The sequence below is a fragment of the Macrobrachium rosenbergii genome, chromosome 28 (assembly GCF_040412425.1).
Source record: "Macrobrachium rosenbergii isolate ZJJX-2024 chromosome 28, ASM4041242v1, whole genome shotgun sequence".
In the NCBI taxonomy this organism is placed as follows: domain Eukaryota; kingdom Metazoa; phylum Arthropoda; class Malacostraca; order Decapoda; family Palaemonidae; genus Macrobrachium; species Macrobrachium rosenbergii.
The window spans coordinates 21,067,501-21,092,005 of NC_089768.1; the positions used below are offsets into that span (position 1 = coordinate 21,067,501).

General features: G+C 37.2%; 2 long non-coding RNA genes across 2 annotated transcripts in view; one reads left to right on the forward strand and one right to left on the reverse strand.

The window, feature by feature from the left end:
- Positions 1-24,505, reverse strand: part of LOC136854118 (uncharacterized) — a 409,448-nt gene that overhangs the window by 353,091 nt on the left and 31,852 nt on the right. The window lies entirely within an intron of this gene.
- LOC136853908 (uncharacterized) lies at positions 4,879-5,621 on the forward strand. Its single transcript, XR_010857572.1, has 2 exons — positions 4,879-5,225; positions 5,473-5,621. It is a non-coding gene; the product is annotated as an uncharacterized lncRNA (long non-coding RNA).

Sequence of the window (24,505 nt, forward strand, 5' to 3'; positions counted from 1 at the left end):
GAGAATAACACTTCTCCCATAAGTCATTAAAACTAGCGCCCTCGCTGATCAGACGTCGTTTGTGCGGAAATTCCCGGGCGCCTATATATTCTATTCTTGTCCCCAATAAATCCGTGTCGTCGGTCCGTTGGTGAGACCGATTCATTTTCCATTCAGTCCCCAAGTGAGCCCGTTTTGTCGGTAATTCGGGAGACCTAAATATATATCCCAATCTAGTCCCTGGCAAGCCCGTTTGTCGTTACCTTGGGAGACCAATCGTTGCTAAATTCATCGTCCCCAATCAGCCCGCTTCGTCGGTAAATTGGGAGACCAATCATTGCTAATTCATCGTCCCCAATCAGCCCGCTTCGTCGGTAAATCGGGAGACCAATCATCGCTAATTCATCGTCCCCAATCAGCCCGTTTCGTCGGTAAATTGGGAGACCAATCATTGCTAATTCATCGTCCCCAATCAGCCCGCTTCGTCGGTAAATCGGGAGACCAATCATCGCTAATTCATCGTCCCCAATCAGCCCGTTTCGTCGGTAAATCGGGAGACCAATCATTGCTAAATTCATCGTCCCCAATCAGCCCGCTTCGTCGGTAAACCGGGAGACCAATCATTGCTAATTCATCGTCCCCAATCAGCCCGCTCCGTCGGTAAATAGGGAGACCAATCATCGCTAACTTATCGTCCCCAATCAGCCCATTTTGTCGGTAAATCGGGAGACCAATCATCGCTAATTCATCGTCCCCAATCAGCCCGCTTCGTCGGTACATAGGGAGACCAATCATTGCTAAATTCATCGTCCCCAATCAGCCCGCTTCGTCGGTAAATTGGGAGACCAATCATTGCTAATTTATCGTCCCCAATCAGCCCGTTTTGTCGGTAAATCGGGAGACCAATCATCGCTAATTCATCGTCCCCAATCAGCCCGTTTCGTCGGTAAATTGGGAGACCAATCATTGCTAATCTATCGTCCCCAATCAGTCCGCTCTGTCGGTAAATCGGGAGACCAATCATCGCTAATTCATCGTCCCCAATCAGCCCGCTTCGTCGGTAAATAGGGAGACCAATCATACGTCCTTTGAAAAAGTGTCCAAGATTCCCACAGCTCTGGGAAATTAATTCTGTGTGTTACTAGCGTCCTCTCCCGCCTGCAAAATGTCGACACGGTCTCAGCAGAGCGAGGATTTCAAGTTCTTCATGTCCTCAGGGAAGGAACTCGGCCTTTCCGGGAGAGAACTAAGAGACTGGGTACAGGAGAGGATGGACGCCATACAGGCAGAACGACAGGCTCAGGAGAGAGACGAGAAGAAGCCGCACGGCAGGAACGAGAAGCAGAAAGACAGGCTCAGGAGAGACGAGAAGCAGCAGAGAGACAGGAAAGGGACAAGCAGCGTGCCCATGAACTCGCCATGCTGCAACAGAGTGGCCCTTCGCCTCCCCTGCCCCCAGGGATGAGTGCCTTCAGCCAGGCTCTCGCCTGCATGCCGAAGTGGACGGAGGCCGAGCCCGAGGTGTGGCTCGACAGCGCCGAGACAGTTTTAAAGGCCTGCCCCTGAGTGCCGCCGAACTCTCCCTGGTGTTGGGCAAGTTCCTTGGAGGAAGGCCCTGATTGCCTACAGGGCCCTCCGCCGGAGGAGCAGGAAAATTGGGAGGTCGTACGCCAGACTATCGCAAAGGCGTACGAGATAACCCCTGAACGCTGGAGGAGGCGCTGGCGAGGGCAAGTGAAAGAAGCCAACCAGACCTGGGCAGACTGGGCCTACCAGTCCGAGCGTGCCCGTGCCAAATGGTTCGAGTCCGTGGGGGTTACGACCTCAACGAGGCAATCGAACAGATAAAAATAGAGCACTTTCTACTCTACACCCCTCCGGCCCTCGCCACGCACGTCGCCGAGAGGAGCCTACGACGTTGGTGGAATGCTGTCGCATCGCCGACTCCTGGGATACTCATCACCCCCAGGAGAGCTCCTCCAGCGCAAAAATTACTCCACCTGCCTTCCTTTCGGGTGCCCTCCGCCGAAGAATGGGCAGTCACAGAAGCCCGTTGTATGCGGGTTCTGTAAAAAGATCGGGCATGCCAAGGAGCAATGCCGCAGTAAACCACCCGCGTCTCTCTCTCCGGACAGCCCCCTAATAAGTCGCCTGCGCCCTCTGCCGGGGCAGTGCGAAGAGATTTCAGCCAAACCTTTTGCACGGCGTGCAAGGTTTATGGCCACTCTTCCTCATGGGCAAAATGCCCTAGAAATAATAAGGCAGGAACTCCCGCCGTCGCCCTGGCAGTAACGAATCCCGAGTCCTTAGGCCCTCCTGCCGAGGGTCCCATCTATGTGGCACCTCCTCGAGGTAAATACTCAGCACGCCAGGTCAAGGCATTTGACGACTCTGGCGCGCAAATTTCCCTCATAAGGAGGGACAAAGTTCCCTATGGAGCTAGAATTGACCGACGCAAGCTCGTCACCATTGAGGGCATAAACGAGTTTAAGATGATCCTCCCAACGGTCCAACTGAGGGTCACCCGACCCCACAGAGCCAGGACCCTTCGTCTCGCCGTAGCGAAACACATTCCAGGAGGCTATGACGTCATCCTGGGCCAAGACTTTGCGTCCCCTTTCAAGCCACAACCATTACGGGGTCCCCATTCCCCAATAAATCATCCAAATCCGAGTCCAGTGCCCGGCACGGCATCAGTGCCAGTGCCGAGGCCTCGGCCAGATCTCCCTTCAGGAGAATCTCGGCCTTCAACTCCTCTGCCAGTGCCCCTTAGGCGCACTGAGCAGTGCCAGTCTCCGTCCGTCCAGACAGACGAGACCACCACCACATCGCCACCAGCGCCAGTGCCAATGTCAGTGCCTGAGCTGGTCACCTCTGCAAGCAAGTCGACCCCGCCCCTCCGGCCGTCCCCTCTCTCGCCGCCCGCCGCAGATTCCTCCGCGAGTCACGATTCTGCCCCGCCTTCCTGGGCCGATGAACTCTGCGATCTGCGCCGGTTAATGTCCGAGATGGCGAACAAAATTCCTGGGTCAGTTGTCGCAGCAGCTGACCCAGATGGCACCCCTGCCGCCCTTTGGCCTCGGGCCCTCCGATCCCCGGCCAAGGACAACGGTCCAAGGAGGAGAGGTTCGCGGCGGAGTTACCACGGGTGTGGGCGATCGCAGGTAGTCCACAAGGAGCCCCGAGCTCTTCTGGCCCCTGTGCAAACTTGGCATAGGGCCCCCTTCTTCATCTTTGAACGTCTTGGCACCTTTCATCCAGGAGAGGATGTCAAGGCCTTCCGCTATCTTCTTCCTTTCCTTTGGAATTTCTATCCCTCATCCTTCTCTATCGATCTTTCCTTCACACTTTCCCTTACTTACCACCGCAAGCGGCAGTTAATATATGGGATATCATCCCCTTTTGAAATGTATAAATCATTTTATTTTGAAGCAGTAAGAGAGACAGAGTGGGAAGTGGCACGCCCTTACGCCCGTCCTTTGGCACAAGGCAGGCGTGTCAACTCTTCCTGAAGGGGTCGCGCCCTTTGGGTTTCTTTCCCCGCCCTTGGGCTGAGAGTTAGCTCTGACCGTCGTCTGTTGGCGACGGAAGTTAGAAAAGAAGTAAATCATAAATACCTCACTCTGTTATCCTTTATTTTCTACGTATATTATTTACTTTTGCATTTAATCTTTTCTTTTTTTTTTTACGAATCTTGAGTCACAAGACTCCTGCCCTTACGAATTTTAACGTTGCCTTTTAATCACCGCGGTGCGGCCCGCCCTTTAGTATGAAGTAATATCCTTCGTTGTTGTTCTGTGTAGTTTCCTTTATTTTTATTTACATTTCTTTTTTTAATTATCCATGTGGAGAATGTTATCCTTGTCCATTTTCCCCTTCATTTGTTTATCCTCCCATTCATAAGTCGAGTAGTCTATTTTTAGCTTACACCCGAGTTGTAAGCTGCAGACGTAAAAATTTAGCGTCATTTAAGTTGGCGAGTTAAAACCCGCGAATAATCTCTTTGCCTCACAGCTGTCAAGTTCTTGCCCCTTCAGATTAGCGTTCGTGGGAAATATTAGTTATGCTCGTCGAGCTTGTGAACAATTGGAGGTCGATTGAAAAGAAGAATTGAATTCTATTATTACAATTTTGGTAAAGGGGATATTATTTAATACCTACAGTGTATTGTCACGAATGCCGCCTCTTCAAGGCACAAGTAATAGCATGCCTGTAATTCCAGGATAGCATTAAGGAATCAGTGGGTCTACATTTGTTTCCTTTTAAATTCTGCCTTGTATGTTTTATTTTGTTGTTGTTATTTTGAAATTTTGAAGTGTTCTTTGTTTATTTTCTTTTGAGCGCCTTATTACCCCAGTAAAGTAAATCGAATAAAGAATGGGTAGAAACAGTACTTAGGAAGTATTTGAGCAATAATTAATTTGCAAGCAAGTTTACCCTTTTATTGTATATTCTAAATTGCACTCTGCTCCTAAAGTAAATCTTCAGTTTGTTATTGATTAGTGTGGCATCAGAGTTTTACAAATAAAGTAGAGTAAAGGTTGTAGCAAAGTAAAAGATAGAATAAAGTCGAACGTTTTCTTCGCTCATTTTTGCTTTTGTCAATATTCGCACCCGTTTATAGGTGTGAATATTATCTTGACAGGGGAGCTGTAAAGAGTAGCGCCAAAATAAGCTAGAAACTCTTCTCCTTCCCTGCTTTGGGTTGGTTTGAACCTTTGAAGGTCGGGGGAAATAAGGGCTCAGAGAAAATATAATAGTTTGGGGACAGTAAACTGGCTTTGCACTGTTTTCTTTGGTACAGGAAAGAAAATCGTTTTCTATGATATCCGGGTCGGCGATCTGGGTCAGGACATCGCCCCCCCTACCCCTGTCCAGAAGCAATAAAAGGTCAGGGCCAGGATAGCTCTCCTCACACGCGCTAGCTAGTTTAAGCCAAGCAGTCACGCCTCTCGGGCCGTTGCCCCTGCCCTCCTCTTCCGCTCGCCGCCACGTGGATCCCATCGCCGCCCTGTGTGCCCCGTGTTCCATTCCACGTGGCCTTAGAAGACTGCAAGGGGGATTGCAAGTCTTCCAAACGCGAGCTGACATTAAACGGCGGCCTTTTCATCATCCCAAGGGCGCCCTTTTCCGCCCCAATCTACGATTTGAAGAAATACCTTGGAGAGGGAGGCTACCATTTATCCACGCTCCCACACGTGTTTCTCGGCAGAAGACGTCGTCATCCCTGCGCCCCTACAAATGTGGTAATGTACCCAAAACGAGTTGCTAGTCACGATTACTTAGCCCTTTTGCATTTATTAATCTCTGGGCCTATAACTTTGTGTTCCCTGATATTCCTTGGTTCAAGCCAGGCCCACGTGTTCACAGCTTCTTTCCTCTGAGTCACAAGTAACGCCTCGGGGAGTCCTTGGCGCCTTCAGTGCACCCCGAGTAATTCAATCCCCAAATTCCAGCATTAGATGTGTAACGTGGGTCCAAATATCGTTTCAGAAAGACGCCTGTAGCAGAATTATCCTTGGTCCGTGTTCCTGGCATTCCCAAGCTCCCCCTTCGGGAGGACTTCTACGGCAGTAATTTACCGTATTTTCAGTTAATTTTCCTTTTGACCTTGTGTGCTATCAAATATAACTATTTTTATATCCACGTGTTTCACGCACTTCCCCTAGTGAAGAGCCCTCCGCTCCGTGTACTTCTTTTTTTGTTTGTGTTTTATATGTCCTGGGTATCTTACAAGGCCATTTTCGAGTAAAAGTAATAATTGTGGAGTCATAAGATCCACCTGCACCAGGAAACATATAAAAATATATATATATATATATATATATATATATATATATATATATATATATGTGTGTGTGTGTGTGTGTGTGTGTGTGTGTGCGTGTGAATGTATAAATACTTCCATGTCGTCACTGTAGATTGTAAAACATAAAATCATTAAATTGACGTTATGCACAATGTAACATATTCATGTACACTATATAAAGCTCCATTCAATATATATATATATATATATATATATATATATATATATATATATATATATATATATATATATATATTTATTCATATATATAATATTATATATGCCTATAATATACATCTATACATATATGTGTATATTTATATGCAGGTATTTCTGTATATATACATATATGTATAAGAAAGAATTTATACTCTATAGGTTCTTGCATGTGTATTCACCGTAATCATATCAGTTTGTAAGTACGAAAAACGTCAGCAGGGTACGAAATACCGGAAGGAGGGGCATTATTTTTTATAGCGTTCGGGCAAGCGTTCGCGAGTCTGAATACTCCACTGATGATAATTACAGGTAATCATTTTCGATGATGATTACTCTAATCTCCGTCATAGTTTGCATATTTTCAAAGTAGTTCCAAGCGCTGATATTCCCGTCCGTCTTTTCATTTCGTGGCTATTTCAAGCAAATTTTCCTTTTCTTTGTTTATCTAAAAGCGGGTGTTTATGAGTACTGATCTGATCAATATTTTAGTTTGTCTTTGCGTATATGTGAATCCATGCTCGTCACTGCGTCGAAATTTTGTTTGTAACAAGTATTCATAAAACAATAGTCTTGCAGATAATCTCAAATGCATATTTCGAAAGGCTTGAGATACACACCCTCAAAACACGATAAATTTATAGTAATCTATTCCAAACATCATACGATATACCATGTATAACAGACTGGAAAAATTACCAATTTTTGTGCAGCTTCTAATGAGAGAAACGAAAATGTCACAGAGGTGAAAGACCCCTCATATGAAAAAGGACGGATGAACCTTACAATATCTAGTTTTCAGTGTTCTATGTCAAAATGGATGGCCAAACAGAATCACCAAAATTTCTCCGCTAAAACAACTTTATCACAGATGCCGCAGATTGCCCTGCAAACTACCCGTCAGTAGTAAAGGCATGGCGAAGCTGGGATAAACACCATCTGCATAGCATGTGAAACAATAAGTTTGAAGTTATGTGGGACAAGGAAATTCAAAAATACAAGTAAAAAATGCGCCGAAGTTCCTTCGGGGCAATCGAGTTTTCTATACAGCGTATAATGCTGTATGAAACTCTCAGCCACGGCCCATGAAACTCTCAGCCGCGGCCCGGTGGTGGCCTGTGTTGCTGGTACCTGAAGCGGTGCCAGACGCACGATCATGGCTAACTTCAACCCCAAATAAAATAAAAACTACTGAGGCTAGAGGGCTGCAATTTGATACATTTGATGGTGGATGGTCAACATACCAATTTGCAGCTCTCTAGCCTCAGTAGTTTTTAAGATCTGAGGGCAGACAGAAAAAAGAGTGGACGGACAGACAAATAGCCATCTCAATAGTTTTCTTTAACAGAAAACTAATAAAAACGAGTAACTTTTCACAACAAGCGCATGGTAGTATTTACTGTATTAGAAAATGGTAGCGCAAGCTGTGTTGGGCAATGCCTTTAATCCTCATTAAGAAATGGATCTACAGTTTATTACTTCATACTGAAAAATGTCATCAGTTTTCTGTACTTTCTAATATAAACATAGATAATTGCTATTAATTTATCTCTCTTTTAGTTTCGATACCTTCCAATTTCCAAATAGCGTAAGCATACTGACTTAAACCTACAGCATATTTGTCAACCCGTCATCGCCAAAAATAGCATATTTTCATCTTCATTATTTTATCACATGGAAAATGAAAATAGGAAATTAATTCTGAATGTAGAGTGGCTGTTACGGGGAACTTTAATTAAGTCACCATAAATAGGATGCGAATGCATGCCATTTATTCCAAACTAATTAGTGGAATCGTTTTATTCACATGTGAATGTTGATTTACAGGAAAATATGAATTATGTGGTTTTCCAATGGGGAATATTTATGGTGTATCCAATAAACGCGTAGCATTCGAGTGCTGGCCACATTCCTCTAACTTGAAAATAAATTTAATCAGTAACTGTGGTGAGAATATTACTACCAAGAAATTACTCAACATCAACAGACTGAGGATTTCGTACTTTCAAAAGCACAAACAAATTTCGAACAGCCACTGGATTTCATTTCAACATTTTAACTAGAAATATTCTTATAAATTCTTGAAGGCTTGATTAAAACATTTATCTTCTCTCTCTCTTAAGATTAATAGTTATGAATGTCAAGAGATTTATCTTTGTCGAAATAACATGTATACATCATATTTACCTTTGAGCAAGAAATAAAAATGCACTATAATTTTTAGGAAGAGTAAAGGCGGCAAGTTTTCTCAACTAAAAATTAACTACATTTAGTATAAAAAAACAAAATGGGTAATATGGCAAGAGACAGACAATTGTAACTCGTTTTACAATGGTATGTAAACATAGCTTTTAGAGAAGTGCATGGGTGTGACTTCTGGTAACAGGTGATGCTTACTCTTATTAACCTCCATAGGAGCTTGTCAGCAGTATAACACACATTCACACACACACACACACACACACACACACACACACACACACACACACACACACACACACACACATATATATATATATAGATATATATATATATATATATATATATATATATATATATATATATATATATATATATATATATATATATATATATATATATATATATATACCTCAACTTCCAGCGCAACAGCTCGAAGAACAATCCAAGGTGGGTCAGGGAAAGGCACTGTCCATATGCATTTTATTATAATATGCCGACGTTTCAACTCCTCATAGTTGCATTTTCTAGGCTGCAAACAGAAATTTCTAAACATCATTCAAATGGGATTACCGGCCCTTAACCTCAAACTCATTCCAAAGAACCCCTGAACGGTTGGCTTCCTCTTCAAGTTTACAGGCAAGCTCAGTCCTTTATTTACATCCAACGTTATATATAAGTACAAGTGACCCAGATGTAGTCAGGGGATCCATGTCGGATGTACTGAGAGGCTGTTGCGAGTACGCGTTGATGCTCACAGAGGAGTCAGCTTCAGAACCGGGAACAGACTGTCCAGCCCTGAACAGTCTAATATCAAGAATCATCCCAAGATACGTAAAACTTTTATAAAAAATAAAGATTTTTCAATAGTAGGACAGGTACAAAAAGAAAATGATTTAACAATAATTGAATCTATAATCAAACTGACTGTACCACCGTTAAACTCCACACAATTGTTTATTGCCTAATGGTCTTGTTGAACTTTCTTCTGTCTGTAAGTTTATTTATTTCTTTCTCTCTCTCTTTTGTAATACTCAATGCGACTTATGCGAGTACAGTAGTTTGTTTTTAGCTTCCTTCTGGGTAGGTTGTCACCAGCTTGTTCCTTTAGCATAGGTTTTAGTAATTTTATTCTGAATTCTTTATTTTAATTCTAATTTGTAATTCTGATTTCATTAGTTTACTGATTGCCATGTTCGCTGTTTGCAGCCTAGAAAATGCAACTATGAGGAGTTGTGAAAGGTCGGCATATTATAATAAAATGTATATGGACAGTGCCTTTCCCTGACCCGCCTTGGAGGATATATACATATACGACTTTTTATCACATCACCGTGATCCATATACAAGCATTAAGCTACAAACGTCCTTTAATATCCAATTCGCTCTACCTCTGAAATAATACATTTTCATATATGTTACCAAAGGGGAATTTTTAGATGATAATAAGTTCGTCGTCCCGTGGGCTCGAACCAATGGAAGACAAGAACTCAGGACTACAGTGACGCCTTTACCCACACGGCCAACAACTTAACCACACGGCCAACAAGTTGTTGGCCGTGTGGGTAAATGCTTCACTGTAGTCCTGAGTTCTTGTCTTTCGTTGGTTCGAGCCCACGGGACGACCAACTTATTATCAACTAAAAAATTCCCCTTTGGTAACATATATGAAAATATATTATTTCCGAGGTAGAGCGAATTGGATATTAAAGGACGTTTGTAGCTTAATGCTTATATACATACATATATATATATATGTGTGTGTGTGTGTGTATGTCATTCCCTTCATTTCGTATATTTCAACGGCCCTGCTCTTGCAGATCCGAGTACCTGTTGTGTGGAATTACCTGTAGGTCCATGGTGCCAACATCCTGCAAACTACAGGTACCATATCCGATCAAGATACCCAGAAATCCAGTGTGCTCCCGCTTTGACTACTGCACCCCATCCTGTGCATTCTAGGATCCTCTCCCATCTTTGCGACATATCGTAGTGATAATACTTGCACATTGTGTGGCACTTTGCTTAGTGATTGGTGCATTTAGTAAAGTAATTTGGAATAGTGCCACGGGGCTCCATTGATAGCTCCTGTAAATATTTCTCTTCTGATCATTTAGTGAATTATGCATTTTGAGTGGACACTCTAAAGTTTGCCTTAAACCCTTAACCTTATGACAATTTGAGTATATTCACTATTGCACTTTTCTGTTCACTGGATCGCAGCCCCCTTGTAGGTCAGTTGCACTTATCTAGATTATTAGAGCCATCCCTTCCCTTGCACTGCTGTGGGAACGTGACAATATATATATATATATATATATATATATATATATATATATATATATATATATATATATATATATATATATATATATTGTCACGTTCCCACAGCAGTGCAAGGAAAGGGATGGCTCTAATTATAATCTAGATAAGTGCAACTGGCCTATGTATATATATATATATATATATATATATATATATATATATATATATATATATATATATATATATATATATGTATATATATAGATACATATACAGTATATATATACATAAATATTTATATATAATATAAATATACATATATATATATGTGGGGGTGTGTGTGTGTATATGTGCGTGTACTTGCATGCATCTGTTTTTTTATCTCTATGAGTATATCAAACGTAAACAAGTATGTCAAATTATTCCAAGAATGAAATCAAATAACATCCCTTGCTTATTTTATTAGTTTAACATATTTTGTGTGTCATTATTGACATAAGATATCGTGAAAAGAATTCTTGCGCTTTGGAGAAGAGAAATAATTTGAGAGTTTTTCTTCTGAGTTAATTAACGTAATTGTGTAGCTCCCCTTTCAAGTTTTAGTTTTTCAGATTGACTCTTTTCATTATGGATGAAGAAAACTGCAATCTTTGTCCCTCCATCATACTGGCAATTAGATGAGATTACTTCCGGAATGCACCACCAATCATTTATAAAAATGTCAATTTTTCCTGCCACACAAAGCTCCGCCTTCAGTTTGCGAACCTACCCAGAGTAAAGTAAAAACCGAATGTGATTTTTCACCGGAATTTGTCCGAGTTAATGCTAAGTTGTGGCGGAATTTGTCTGGAAGTTCTGCGATAAAATTCGAAATCTCATAGAAAGTAAGACTTAATTCGAAGTTGAGATGCTTCAAGTTTATAACGGATGGCAGCTCGCTGTCTCTCCTATTTTCCAACTTTGTTTTTTTTTTTCTTTTTATCCAATAAAGGCTGACTTATGAGTGCATTGACTTACGAGTACACTGAACTGTTCAACAAAAATTGGTCCTTTCAAAACATAAATATTCTACTGTCAGACGTTCCTCCCAAAATATCAATGTTTCACAACGAAAAAACTTTTTAGGGTGTTTTGCAAAATACATTCTGGAAATTATAAAATCAAGAAATAGATTAAAAGGAAATAAAATACGTAAAGCAGATTCTTTCATACTGAAATAAAACATTTTATCTCTGAAAAAATCTAGCATCCACAAAAAGTCTTCATCATATATACAAAAATCAAGGGTACAAGTGCATTGGCCTTTCTGACCATCATAGTTTACGGCGTAAACTGGAAACGTTTTTGTAACTCTGTTGAAATTAGTTCGAAAATATTAATAAAAAAAAATAGTGTTTACTACTGAGAAAGGATATAAAAATGCAAACGATGTATTGGCAATCAGGAACCCATTAGGAATAGGCCGCTCTTTTCTTGGCTCGCCAAACAGCATTCAGATGTGGCATATTCTCTCGTTAGGAAACGTAATGGAAATTCAGTTCATGGGAGATCTGCGTATCCTGAATGCTTTGAAGTGAACACTTTTTGAGGTCTATGAATAGAACAACTCAATAAAATTAGTCTGCATGTGGACATGGTAGCGTATACTGTAACAATTGGTAAGCTATTGCGTTAGTTAGAGGAACTGGTTATGAAAACTATATATATACACAGTGTATATATATACACAGTATATATATATATATATATATATATATATATATATATATATATATATATATATATATATATATATATATATATATATATATATATATATATATATATGTATATATATATGTGTATATATAAATTATATATATAATACATATATACAGTATAAGTATATATACAGTATATATATATATATATATATATATATATATATATATATATATATATATATATATATATATATATGTGTGTGTGTGTGTGTGTGTGTGTGTGTGTGTGTGTGTGTGTGTGTGAAATTTATAAGGACGCTGACGAAAAATCTTTAAAAAAAGAGTTCTTTGAAGTTTCAAATATAATTCACGAATTTCCTGTTCGCCCAAAACTGGGATGAATCAACATAAATTAAGTATCTGAAACCTATAGGTTGTTGCTGCCTCTCATGTGATCATATGACGCACTGGCCTTAGTCTACAGCCAACACTCGGCCGAGGAATCTACACCATGCCTACCTTACCTTTGTTATTTGTTTTGTGCGCACCCTTTGATCAAGTGAAAAATGCTTCTTAAGTGGTTAAGCGGCGAGAAAGCTGTACGAAAGTCCAAGAATGTGCTTTGGGGCCACAACTCTGGAGGAGAAATTTAATATCTTAGATCCTTTGAAAAGTGACAAGAGCTTTATTGAGGCAGGTCCAAAGAAAGAATCGGGCATCTGCTCAACAGAGAATAAAGAACAAAAAAAAAGAAAAAAATAGCAGCAGCATCAATGCTGACCCTAATATGACAAAAATGGGCTCTCCGCTTCGTAATTAAGAGCTTGCAAAACACTTGAGAAAGCCTTAAGTTTGTCGATACAGGATATATCACAAAATCTATGGCTACTGATGGCAAAATTATGCAAGGAAAAATATACACACTTTACGAACACTAGGTGTTAGAAGGTTGAGGAGCCCAAGATGGAGAAATTTAACCCTAGTTATTAAAAATTGTTTTGTATTTGCTGAAACTTACTAAAATCAAGTAAGATTTGGCATTTAGGCTGTTAATTATTACTCCAGAAAACATGCCAGTAATTTTTTACCTCTCACTACGAAGGTTTTGCTTAAAATGAAGTCGAGCATTCAGAGTTAATTTCAATTACTTTCTTTTTTCAAAAGCCAAATTCATTCAGTCATTTAATGTTCACATCCTCATTTGAACTGAATGAAATCATCACGATGTCATTCACCCATGCAGCTAAAGGGAACAGTAGAGCTTTTTTGCATATGTTGGAATACGGTAATTGGTTCCATTTTCTATGATGATGAAATATCGCTACCCGCACACTATATATTTCCTGTAATACATTCAATCTTTGCATTCATCTCTGACCTAGCGGTACCTTTGAAGGATATGAATTTATCAGGCTGGCACGTGTGAGGGATAACACTAGTACATATATACTCACAAATATTAAGCAACATTTTTCGTTTGATATCGAATTCAATATACCTTGTGAATAACGTACACACAAGAGGAACTATAATTGATAAGTACCACTGTGCCGGCTAGCATTTGAACCATGGTCTAATTTAGAAATTACCAAGGGTATAGAGAATTAGACATCAAATGATAACTGTGGCTTCATATTTGCGAAAAAAAAAAAAAAGGTCAGTAAATATCTATATTATTCAAAGATATACATAAGGCCAGGTTATGCGCAGTGTAAGTGAAGAAAATGCCACAGGAAAAAGCTTCAGAACACCTCTGGAGAGATTCTATTTACGCCAAATGTCATAGAGCGCTCATAATGTTAGTATCAATCATATTACTTCAAAATAACTGTCCTAAAGCTATACAGAACAGACAGTAAATTTACATTTGAATAATCATTTCTGTAGCCTGTAAGCTGACGTGAAAGACAGCATTTGTTAATTCATGAGTTAAACATATCTTGAATGTGAGTATCAATTTTTATAAACACTGGTGAAAACAAAAATATGCAAACTCGATTTTAAATCAATGTTATCACTGTTTGGGTTAATAGAAAAGCAAGGTTTTATGAGAATATTATGCAAAAATAACGCTTAAACTTGCTACATATTTGCATTTTCCTATTTTTTTTTCATTGAAAATTCATGTAGCTTTTGTATTGCGTGCCAACACGGATTGGACAAAAAAAAATATTCTTTTTAATGCTATATATGCAATTCAGTAACTTAAAAAAACAGATTTCACGAAAAAAGTTCTCTCTAAAAAAAATACTTTTCTATAATGGATGGCTTGCTTGAAAACTGCAAGGAAATGGTGCTCTAAAATTTACCCAGGATCTCTAGAAATTCTCAGTAAAAGCATTACCGTTTTCTCCAAGAAAATAGAACCATTGCGTTCCTGACCTTTTTTTTTCTCTTGAAACAGCTTTTTTCGTTGTGGATTTTCCCATGATAGGTTTACCTTCCTGTTGTGGTTTGGATCTACATTTCAACAATTCTGGTTTAGTCATCGATATATTCTTTTGCTTAATAATTTGCGGTTGGATAGCGTTCCTTTGGTTGATATTATTATGATCACCATTAATTGGATTTGCTTTGTAACATTTTCCTTTACAAGGATGTACCTAGACTGGAAGTAGTTTGCACTAGAATTATCCTTTGCCCATGAGGTTATATTTTGTTTGCTAGCAGGGTTATCCAAAAGGTGATGTGCGGGATTTTACGAAAACTTTTCAAGAGGTTGGGCTCGTGAATGGTAAAATTTTAATCGATTCTGAAAACTATCGGAAATCGACCCTTTTTTTTGGGAAGGTCGGGGTGGGGTTGGGGGAAGGAACTTCTAGGAAGGAAGATCGCTTAATCTTGTTACAAAGATTCTAGGTACAAGATATCGAAACCCGACACACAATTGCCGTAGAGTTTTGTAACCCAGTTATTCCCCGTGGGGTTCTTAACGATGGCAATAAAGAAGTTTGGAGAGACTGTGATCGTCATACCGACGCATAAATGAGGGTACCGTCTATTCTAGCATTTGAATCGATAAACGAGATTCTATCTTTGCAAATCTTCTTGAGGAGGGCTTTGTTTATTTAAGTATATCCTCTATTCTATGTGCCATGTTCTTTATCTTCAAAAGTATATTATTTTCTAGATCTTCATCAAACTAAGCATAATTTTTTATAATCTCTGAACTACAAGTTATTAAACATGGAATTATTTAGTAACATCAAAGCGCATTCACTTATTCATTATTAACACTAGTTAACATCAACTCCCATTGAGGCACTTGTGCTAAAGCTTATTCCAGATAAATAACCGAACTTAATTCTCACTCCGCTCTACCTGGAAGTGCGAGCAATCCGGATACACTTCACAATAACGAGACACTCGAGAGTCATTTTATTGTGTTTTTTCTTCTTAACATGGAACGCAATTTGCGACAATGAAAGTCTTATCTTGATTGTGAGGTCTTTATCGCCTAGAAATAGTATTTGATTGTCAACTGTGCCTCGCAGACCCAAATTTCCTCACACTTCTCTAAACCGTGGCTTGTAGTCCTATGCCCTCACCTTGCCTCGCGCAATATTGGAACAACGTTAACAGCCTTTTAAAGAAAGGGTCTCTTAATGGTCGTCTTTCCCCTCGGGTTTTTTTTAGTAAAGTTTAGTAAAGAGAAATTATTTCCTCTTGGGGATTATACGTCACAACTACGGCGACATGTTTAATCATGATTATACTGTCTCAGATGCCTGGAAGGCAATATCTCCATTTACAGCAAAGTACGTATCAGAGGTTGTTTTTTTTTTTTACCTAAATACCTTTGAGAATTGATTGTCATCTGAGCCATATATTATGAACAGTGTGATTGTAGGAGAGAGAGAGAGAGAGAGAGAGAGAGAGAGAGAGAGAGAGAGAGAGAGAGAGAGAGAGAGAGGGAGAGAGAGAGAGAGGGAATTTTCTCCTCTGACCATCATCCGACAGGCCATTATTTACCCTACTTATCTTATCACGCTTACCCGAGAACACTTGAGTTTTCTGTAAACATCGATGAAAAATAAATTTACTTCTAGCTATTTTTCACTTTGATAACCTATCCGTACGAGGAACATGAATCAAATGAAGTTTCGAACGCGTACTTGATGGTGGTAAATATGAAAAGATGGCTTTTTTGTTCAATGCGACCATTAAACCAGTTTACATTTCCGTTTTATTTTTCCAAAACCTCCGAATTTTACGCCTTTTCTCACACACTGCCATATCTTATTCTCTCCATATGACTACACCATCTCACAAAATACTCACTAACCTTTTACTTAAGCAAACTAACCTTATCGACATGTCTTATCAACATTTACACCCCAACGATGCCTTTATACATACTAACTTTGCTTCCATAGATATTCCTCTTCCATACAAATTCTTTTGTTGAGATCCAGCTGCCTTTCTTATTTCACCCACTCATTAATATTCACATTTTCTCTCATACTGCTGTAGCTCGTCATATTTACTCCCAAATATCAACATCTATCAACAAGTTCCATTGTTCCAAAATCCATACTAACATTCATTTTTTCCAGCCAGCTAGACTTTCCCTCATAAGAAAAGGTCTAAATTTGTCCAATATCATTCAGGTTTCTAATTTCTTTCTCCCGAATTGAAGTTATGAGCTATCATTTTATCCACAAAAGTCTATTGAATTAGTTTTCAAGTCTTGATTTCAAACACCATCTAACTTAAGCAGTACCATTAGTAAATTGAGTAATAATGTCACAATAAAAGGTTAACGTTTGAGTTCTGGTCATAGAAACTGGAAATAAGAAAAAAATGTAATAAGAGAAAATTCAGATATAGCTAGACTGATTTATCCCTCAAAAATTTTCACAACTTCAAAACTATCATGGACTGACACAACGAAAAAGCATACTCAGTCTTTCTTTGTGCGCTAACCTTGCCATGTTTATGGAAATATGAGACAATTTTAGGCTTTACTTTGAAAAATCAATAAGAAAAATTTAATAGGTCCTGTTCACTTTTCTCCAACCAGCCTCTCTTCCTTTCATTTGGGAGCGTTCCATGTGTGCCCTGTTTTTTTTTTAACTTTCTTGGGCGTCCTTTCTCATGGCACCGGCTACCGAACAACAATTGCCAAAGCGAAAGACGACCCGTGAAATTTTCATTAAACCCAAAGAGAGAGAGAGAGAGAGAGAGAGAGAGAGAGAGAGAGAGAGAGAGAGAGAGAGAGAGATTCCTGAACCAAAAAGGACATACAGGAGAGATTTTTTTTTTTTATGGCTTCAAAAGAAACAGCGAAGAGTAATGGGAGATACCCAGAAAAAGTGCCAGGGGCTTGGATGCCTTTGAGGACACGAGAGGAATTTGCAATTTACACAACACTTAATCTTAATAAACGTCTACAAAAAAAGATTTCCCCTTACGTGCCGCTCACAGGGCTAAGGAAAAAGAACGGGCGTAGAGGACAAGTAAACACGGTACCAGAAATTTCTATGTGAGTTTGGGAATTTTTTTCTATAAGAAAGGTGAAGCATGTATGTATGCTGCGATATAAACAAAAACCTACATATCAATTCCAATAATTCTGTCTATATTAAATGCCACTATCTCCGAAAGAAGCCAAAGTTGTTATGCATGTTAAAGTATTTCGAGGAAGATGAAAAAGTATTCATGAAAATAAAACTTCTTTATCGAATACATATGGGTAACTGGATATCTAAAAGCATTATGAAGATTAAGAGTGATACAATTAGCATCATGGAAAAAACGAGATATTTTCCTTGATCGAGAGAGTATGATACACTGAAGGGAAGGGCATTTAAAGAATTATAACCATCAATTGAGAAATGTACCAGAAGAAATAATAGGTTTCAGGGTAACAGGTGACAGGCCATTTTTCTCGTTCTGTATTATTCGTGTCCTATAAACGAGAAGCAAGTTAGAAAATAGATTCCTCTTTGAAAATAATTAGGTTGCTATACAATTAACCTGAACCCCCAAAAAATTATTTTTTAACTGTTCAAAAGATCCAGAGAAACAAGGATTTGAAATAAAAAAATATATTTTGAAAGTACAAACTTAACATTAAGTTAATGGATATCTTTCAGAAAATAATTCATTGTTTAGAGGACATTTATATTATTAGCATTTAAGACATTGAATATCATTTCTACCTCTCGTTTTCTGCTCCGCAAATTCAATGTTCAAAGCATGACATTTAATATGAATACCAAGTTAACTAGATATTGGACATCTATTCGACACCAGGCATAAACATTATGTATATATTACTGCACGAGGCTCATGTTAACAAGGGAATGCGATGTCGGGGGCATTTATGACGAACAAAATATTAAATATATATAACAAAAAATAAAAGTACGCTAGTCGTAAACTTGAATTCCATGATACGCAGTACGAAAATTAATGAAAATATGTTCTTAGTTTTTTAAAGCAATTTAGTAGGTATGATGACTGAGGTAACAAGACCTAACTTAACTTTTTCCAAAGGAGATATTTTGGGAAATATACATAGCACTGAGATTTTACATAGGCATAAAAACAATCTTCATTGCCAGTCTCAGTGTCTTGTCCTACGGTCCTACAATACTGCGAACATATTTTTTCATTCTTCCGCTTTTATTTCTGTTCGCAATTTTCTTCAGCATCAAGAACCTCTCTTCGGTTAATGTCAACCAGACCTAAACATGCTTCTAATTTCTTTTTTATTTACAATATATAAGAGAATACGGAAAACTCATTTACTCTTTTGGCAATTTGCCGTACTACATTAAGTCGGCAAAGAACATCGGAGGTCTGAGAGGAATAATATTCGGTGATGAATGCAGAAACCTATGAAGAATCCACGAGCAAGCACTGATCAAATTTCAGGTTTGATGTGAAGAAACCGCATGAAAACCAGCATTTGAGACCGGAACCTATTGATGCGATTCTTGTTTTGAAAACAGTTCTCCAGTGTGAGAACAGAACATAACAACATCCGAAGCTCCTAATTTGAGCTTGATCGGAAATGGTCTTACAGTATATCATTGTTTTAAAATGTAAGGGTACCCATTGTTCACCTGATATCAATTATTCTAAAATTTAGATATATACAGTAAATACATATATATATATATATATATATATATATATATATATATATATATATATATATATATATATATATATATATGTGTGTGTGTGTGTGTGTGTGTTTATGTGTGTGTGTGTGTTAGTTTTCCTAACAGCCTAAGTCTGACCTTCTAGACTGATATTACAGTGGATGCCATATAACTATAATTGTTGTGTGGCGAATACTATATTTGACCTTTTTCCGGTACAGCATATATTCCCATAGCCGAGATGAGCTGGCAGCTTTTAATCGTTTTCATCTGATCATAACTCATATCCACTGAGGTGAATATTCAATATTTCTATTGGTCAGTAGCTTAAATTCACTATATATATATATATATATATATATATATATATATATATATATATATATATATATATATATATATATATATATATATATATATATATATATATATATATATATATATATTTTTTTTTTTTTTTTTTTTTTTAAATAGGGCGAAGGTGTCATCAATATACCTAACATAAAAAGCGGGTGAAACCTGGTGGGCATTCATCCAACATGCGCTCTTCCAGCGAGCACATGAAGATGTTGGCAAAAGTTGGACCCAAAGGGGAACCCATGGCTACACCGTCGGTTTGTTTAAAAAGCTTGCCATCGAAAATAAAGGCAGTGTCCCGCACTGCCAGCTCTAAAAAGTTTTAAAAGATGTTCGACTAAAATTGTTAAAACAGCATCTGGTTCAGGAAAAGTTTACTTAAGATAATATCGATAGTTTCCTCCACAGGAACATTAGTAAAAAAGCGATTCTACATCTAAACTGGCCATTTTAAGATCCGCGTCTTGTGGTAAAATTTTTCCTTAAAAGTGTATGAATTATTAAGAGTAAAATTATTTCTAGTCAAAGGTTCCAACAGAGGTACTAGATATTTCGCCAATTTATAGTTGGGTGTATTATAGGATGCTAAAATAGGTCTCATGAGTAAATTAGGTTTATGTACTTTTGGAAGACCGTATAGGACCCCAAACGATGATCCTGTGACAAACAAATCCTGGTATGTATTCTCATCAATGATTTTATCTTTTTTTAAAGAACGTAAAAATCTATTAATTTTATCCTCAATAATAACGATATTATGAAAATCAGGTGTTCCAATTTCTGTGAACTTACTTTGGTCTCTTAAGATAGTTAACATTTTTTCATTGTAATCAGTTTTATCTAATAGGACAATTCCTTTTCCTTTGTCGGGTCTGGTAATAACCAAATCTTTTCTACTTGCCAGCTGCTTAAGGGTGTTATGATCTTCTTTTTTAAAAAACGGCGTCCAGCGCGTTTTCAGTTTCCTAAATGCACCCTGGGACAGTTCGAAGAGTTCTTATTATCTCTAGGTTTGGAGTTTTGCCTACCAAATTTTAGACCTAATTATATTAAATTTTTCCTCCCCATAGAGTCGATTTTCCATAGGTTAATTGCATTACCGTTTAACGTAAACAAGAGCGATCTTCAGAAACAACTCTTCGAACTGTCCCAGGGTGCATTTAGAAAACTGAAAACGCGCTGGACGCCGTTTTTAAAAAAAGAAGATCATAACACCCTTTAAGCAGCTGGCAAGTAGAAAAGATTTGGTTATTACCAGACCCGACAAAGGAAAAGGAATTGTCCTATTAGATAAAACTGATTACAATGAAAAAATGTTAACTATCTTAAGAGACCAAAGTAAGTTCACAGAAATTGGAACACCTGATTTTCATAATATCGTTATTATTGAGGATAAAATTAATAGATTTTACGTTCTTTAAAAAAAAGATAAAATCATTGATGAGAATACATACCAGGATTTGTTTGTCACAGGATCATCGTTTAGGTCCTATACGGTCTTCCAAAAGTACATAAACCTAATTTACCCATGAGACCTATTTTAGCATCCTATAATACACCCAACTATAAATTGGCGAAATATCTAGTACCTCTGTTGGAACCTTTGACTAGAAATAATTTTACTCTTAATAATTCATACACTTTTAAGGAAAAAATTTTACCACAAGACGCGGATCTTAAAATGGCCAGTTTAGATGTAGAATCGCTTTTTACTAATGTTCCTGTGGAGGAAACTATCGATATTATCTTAAGTAAACTTTTTCCTGAACCAGATGCTGTTTTTAACAATTTTAGTCGAACATCTTTTAAAACTTTTTAGAGCTGGCAGTGCGGACACTGCCTTTATTTTCGATGGCAAGCTTTTTAAACAAACCGACGGTGTAGCCATGGGTTCCCCTTTGGGTCCAACTTTTGCCAACATCTTCATGTGCTCGCTGGAAGAGCGCATGTTGATGAATGCCCACTCAGGTTTCACCCGCTTTTTTATGTTAGGTATATTGATGACACCTTCTGCCCTATTTAAAAATGACTTTGATATTGACTCTTTTTAACATATGTCAATTCTAAGCATAACAACATTATATATATATATATATATATATATATATATATATATATATATATATATATATATATATATATATATATATATATATATATATATATATATATATATATATATATATATATATATATATATATATATATATATATATATATATATCTTAGGGTATTGAAATTTTATTGAGAAGATAAATAAATTACGTGAAATTGCAAGAAGTTAAAGTGGAGTTGGAAGATAATGCATCTGTCAGTTGTTAGAAAAAGCACTCGCAAACTGTAAAAGTGGATAAGAAACGAAGGGGAACTATCAAGCATGAAAGCTGATGAAATGAATAACGAATTGCAAATGGAAGGGGATAATCAGGATATGAGAGATAAAGAATAAAGTCATCAGAACTCTCATGGGTTTGTAGTGAGATGCCTTGATATTTAGAAAATATATAGGGCATTTGAGGCGTTTTGATAACAACATAAGCTTCCTCAGACTGGATGAAAGGTTTAGTCACAATAATGCACTGTGTATGTGTCTTTGAATTTACGCTACTGACAAATGGAAAGTTACTCTTTGCGGAAGGGAATATTGAATATTCACTTCAGTGGATATGAGTTATGATCAGAAGAAAACTATTAAATACTGCTAGCTCATCTCAGCTAGGGAAAGTTATGTTATATATATGCTATATCGGAAACCATAGTCAAATATATTATCAGCCACATAACAATTCTAATTGTATGGCATTATCAGCCACATAACAGTTCTAGTTGTATGGCATCCACTGTAATATCAGTTTATATATATATATATATATATATATATATATATATATATATATATATATATATATTTATATATATACATGTAATATATACATATATGTAGATATATATATATATATATATATATATATATATATATATATATATATATATATATATATATATATATATATATACTCTTTGCGAAGGAATATTGAATATTCACTTCAGTGGATATGAGTTATGATCAGAAGAAAACTATTAAATACTGCTAGCTCATCTCAGCTAGGGAAAGTTATGTTATATATATGCTATATCGGAAACCATAGTCAAATATATTATCAGCCACATAACAATTCTAATTGTATGGCATTATCAGCCACATAACAGTTCTAGTTGTATGGCATCCACTGTAATATCAGTTTATATATATATATATATATATATATATATATATATATATATATATATATATATATATTTATATATATACATGTAATATATACATATATGTAGATATATATATATATATATATATATATATATATATATATATATATATATATATATATCAGTTTAAAAGGTTAGTTTTTGGCTTCAATTAGAAAGTTAGCATATATATATATATATATATATATATATATATATATATATATATATATATATATATATATATATATATATATATATATATATCAAGAGTAATTATATCAGACAGAAGGGAAATGCAGTCATCTGGAATAAACACTGACGAAAATCAGGACATATGGTTAACAGGGGGAAATCACTACTATACTGAAAATTGACAATAAGCTAAAGAAGTTTTAAACAGTTCTAGCTAAAATTCAGTCACCAAACAAAACGTCCGCACTTAACCGTTAGTCTCTGCACCTAAAGCTTACATTTCCAACGTAGCGATAAAGCTTTAGTGCCAATGGAAAAGTTTTAACCATAAAAAGTAAATTCTGGATGACAACGAAAAAGAGCGGAAAACTGCTGGTTTTTATCAGCGATCTCAATTTCGTTTGCACATAAACTTCTGACGCCCAAGTCTGCCCTCCTTTTTTGAAGGCTGAACGATCTATTCCGGACACATCATTATTCACGCTTTTGTATGAGCTTCCTTTCATTAATACCTGGAAGACTGATTCAGCAAAAATGCTGTAGGCAGAATGTTATTCATCAATAGACAATGAATGAAGACTGCTGTAATCGGTAAGTCTATTGCCTTTTTTTTTTTTTTTTTTTTTTTGTTCGTATGGTGTGAATGTCATTCGATATTCAAGCAGTATTAAAGTGAGGGGATGATTACATAAAAGGTAAATAAAAAGAGGTCAGATGATAGTTAGTACACAGAAATAACTTTCTATTCACGTGCGGGGTTTAATCCACATGTCAGGTAGAAACTATTTCTATATTTTGCAAGTTCTTGTGTGTGCTTATTTCAGTCACTTCAAACTGTATCATGTAAACAACAAAACAAGGGAAAGAAAAATGATCAACACAGAAAGGTATTGCAGAAGTTCGCCATTTTCAAGCAGTGTTATGACTGCAAAAAAACTGCGCTGTGCAGATTCTAATATCTGTTTGAGATCAAATGATTGTTCTATAAAAGGTTAAATGAGCAATAAATGCAAATTCTCCTGTCCGTGTGAAGAATTTATTGTTGCTTCATGGGGTTCCAAAGGCAAAACGAAATATTTCTGAAAGTATCCCATGAAGAGAAAACTTTAAAATACTGTTTAAGCTAGCTCGTTTAAAGTTATAAGTCATTGCAGCCTTACATGAAAGGAAAGATTTTTTTTTTTGTATCCAATGGAAATAAACTGTAACTAGAGCTGGGATAAAATTTGCGATTAGTGAAAAATAAATACAAACGCGTTAAGAGGGAAGTGCAGGTACAAGAGTTGAATATGTATCTACAGAATCTACGATATTTATAGCCACAACGCACTCTTGATATCTCGAATTTCCTCATATTTTTATAAGGTCACTACAGGCCTTGAAACCGAGAAGAGAATAAATGAGGAGGCTGTCCTTTC